Source organism: Brachionichthys hirsutus, chromosome 24 (genome assembly GCF_040956055.1).
Source record: "Brachionichthys hirsutus isolate HB-005 chromosome 24, CSIRO-AGI_Bhir_v1, whole genome shotgun sequence".
NCBI lineage: Eukaryota > Metazoa > Chordata > Actinopteri > Lophiiformes > Brachionichthyidae > Brachionichthys > Brachionichthys hirsutus.
Genome location: NC_090920.1, coordinates 896,005 through 899,688, shown reverse-complemented (window position 1 = coordinate 899,688; position 3,684 = coordinate 896,005).

Genomic DNA, 3,684 nt, shown 5'->3' with positions numbered 1-3,684 from the left:
GATGAGATCAGTGGAAACACTTTTATTCTCATCCGTCCTTGTGTTTTAAAAGTTTTGGCTCGCGTGAATAAGATGTTTAACTTCTAAACTGATGACGATTTGTTTCCTCGTGGTTCCGCGAAGGTTTACTCGTGATTCTCCTACTTGCTGGAATGTCCTGGCTGTCTTTGAATGCAACAGCAGATTATTTATTGATTATTCCGTAAATTTTCAACATCATTTTCGGATTTTTCTTTCATCCCTTCCTACCACCAGCTCTCCTATGAATTTTTCTCTCTCTTTCTGCCCCCCCCCATCTTTTTGTCCCTCTCTATGATCGTTTCATGTGTGCTGATCTCACCTTGTGTGTTTGAAGCCCAAAGAGCAGCGGCTGGGGCGATTCTGGATCACACTACTAAAGACCCCGGCACATCTGAGGGAGGGGTCACAAACGGGGGGGGGGGGGGGGCTGATAGCTAGGTAGGTAGGTAGATATCAATAGCAGCAGGAAGATAAAAAAAAGTCAGGTACGTAAAAAATTAGCTTTTCATGTCTGCCTTTAATGCCACTCATCTCCAAATGCCACGAGTTGTTCGTGCCAGCCAAGAGTGTGTGCGCACGCACGCACACACACACGCACACACACACACACACACACACTCAATCACCTTGCCACCGGCTGTGTTCTCCTGCTTCGAGCCGCGACTGTCTGTATATTGAGTCGGTTCAATCAATGCTAAATTGCGTGTGTGTGTGTTCGGCACGGAAACGTATATGCTCTACACCCCCCCCCCCCCCTCCACCCCGACCTGCTGGAAAGAGCAGCGGCGTTCCCCGACATTTAAAATGTGCATGTGTCCGGAAAGGTGTGTGTTTGGTTACGAGGATGCAGCCCTCGACCTTTGACCCAGGAAGTGAAAGTGGTTTCACCTCTCGGGTGACCCTGAATGAATCCAGCTGGAGGCGTTTTTGTTTGTGCGCTAAAGCAGGATTGCACAAAATAAAAATCAACGTTTGTGAGTTTGGAGTTCTGGATCTGGAGTTCTAGATCTGGAGTTCTGGATCTGGAGTTCTAGATCTGGAGTTCTGGATCTGGAGTTCTGGATCTGGAGTTCTGGATCTGGAGTTCTGGATCTGATGGAAGTTTGATTTCCGCTCGCTTTCATCGTGTGTCCTGAACTTTACGTGAACTGTCCAGAACAATACCGTCATAAAAAAACACGGCGTTGGATAACCCACGAGGCGAGCGGGATTTTAAGACGAGCCGCGCGTTTCCTGCGCTGAAATAACGAGGCTCGACTTACGGCCCTCGAGCGTGCGTGAGCGTCGCGATGCGTGCGCGTGAACACAGCTGCGTGCGGCAGGCAGGCGTGGGCGGGTATTCTTGAACTTTGTCGAACACCAGGAAGAGTACATCTGTCAGCAGCCATTATACACACACACCTGGCGCGAGGAAGTGACCGGGGCAGCGCGTCCCCCAAACGGCCTCTCGACAGCATCGGTGTGGAAACGTACTCTTTTAACGAGGAATGCAACACAATGGTGCGTCGTCTGTAAGCTGCGAGGAAGCGGCAGAGGTCTATGGATAGAGCCCTGGGGGACACCGCTCATTACGTTCAATGGCTCCTGGCTTCTCGACTGGATAACCTGAGCCAGTTTTCAGACTCTCAAAAAAAAAAAAAAGAGCTGTAGTTTAGCGCAACAGAAACTTTGATTTGTGTTTACCTGGCTGTGATGTTTCGTACATGACTTCCTGTTTTTGTGTATCGCTGCCGTCGGTTGGTCAGCGGTGGTGTTTCCGGGATTGAGAGGATGAACAAAAGAATTTCTGTGCTGCATTGAAATTAAAATAATTATTTAAAAAATGTCATTCTACTTCAAATAGATGTATTTATCTTGTTTTAAGGAAATATTTCCTCCTCTTCTTCTGCTGCCTGGCATCCCTTCATCCGTCTCCGCCTCTCTACACTCCTCTTCCTCACCGTTAAACATCGGAACGCTGCAGCAGCCGGCCGGCTCTCCTTTCTTTAACCCCTGGCACCCTTGCGTTTGTCGGTTGTGTGCCTCTATCTGCCACCGGGCGCCGAGGCAAATGCCGGAGCGTGGCGGCTACATGCCAGGAAGCGGGATACGTTTAAAATTTTGGCCTTTAGAATCCAATTCTGTCTAAGTAGCCGAATTATTATGCTGGAAACTGTCACGACCGGGACGGGATTTCAATCGACCAGCGCTCGCAGGTGAAATCTGACCACGGGGGTAATAAAACACCGCAGGAGGGTAAACTCCGGCCCGTTGCCTTCCAGCTCCGCATCTTTGGCAGCTCCTCTCAGGAGCGCAGCCGACGGCCCATTAGCATGAGCGGCTAACGCGTAATGAAGAAGAAGCAGCACATCTGCACACAGCTTGCATTCCCGATGTGTTATAATGCATTCACCATGCGTTATAATGCATTCCCGGTGTGTTATAATGCATTCCCGGTGCGTTATAATGCATTCACCATGTGTTATAATGCATTATGAGCCTGTTGGGTTAGAAACGGACAAAAGACAACATCACATGAGATTATCGATGTCCCGTCTCTGGAGCTCTCAGAGAATAAAAGCGAAGATTATGAAGAACAGATTTAGAAGAAGAGCGCGAGGGCTGGGGAGAGAAAGAGGGGATGAAGCAGAAAGACATCTGGAGCAGTTGTCAGGACATGGATTTAGTGTCTTAATACAGTTCCGTCTCTCCCAAAGGGGCCGCGGGATTAGATATGGTCATTTCATCAGACGGATGGATGGAGGATTAAGGAAAGACAGAAAGAGGAGAGGGAGAAAATAGATAAGGAACAGAGGAGGAGGAGCTGCTTTTGTGGGATTGAAGTAAATCTTTATAATCAGGGAGAGTCGTGGATTTGAAAGCGACGGTTCTCCGGCTCCGGGAACCTGCGAGGACCAAATGGCTCCGGGAAATACGGGAATCCTGTCCAGCCGGGGTCACTGCATCACCAGCTGTCCCCACACAGGAGACCGGGACACAAGCGGCAGTCCATCCAAACACACTCTTTGTGTTGATGTCATCCAGAAAGTCCTGGCGGCGCCCCCCCCCCCCCCCCACCTCGGAGTCTTTATTGTATTGAAAGCGATTGTCTCCGACGAGAGAAAAATATTCACGCCGGAAGAAGAAAAGACAATCTGGAGATGAACGGAGGATGAGGAGAAGAGGAGTGAGAGCGAGAAGGAGGAGAGAGGCCAAGGTTCAGCACCCTCAGACATATGGCTGCCTCCTTCTTGATTACACTTCAGCTGGCTGGAAGATTACCAGCGCTGCGTGTGTGTGTGTGTGTGTGTCCTGCATATGTTCATGTGTGTGTCCAAGAGCTCACGCGTGTGTGTGAGACTCTTATTTAAGATTACGCAGTGCTGTCGTGTGTGTGTGTGCGTGTGTGTGTGTGTGTGTGTGTGTGTGTGTGTGTGTGTGTGTTGGGCCCCTGGCTTGCAGAGAAGATGACATGCGATCAGATCGCTTCTGGTTTCTTGTAATCCCACCTCGCTTCCTCTAGCGGTGTGCGTTTGGGGTGTGCGTTTGGGGTGTGCGTTTGGGGTGTGCGTTTGGGGTGTGTGTTTGGAGTGTGCGTTTGGAGTGTGTGTTTGGGGTGTGTGTTTGGGGTGTGTGTTTGGGGTGTGTGTTTGGAGTGTGTGTTTGGGGTGTGCGTTTGGGGTG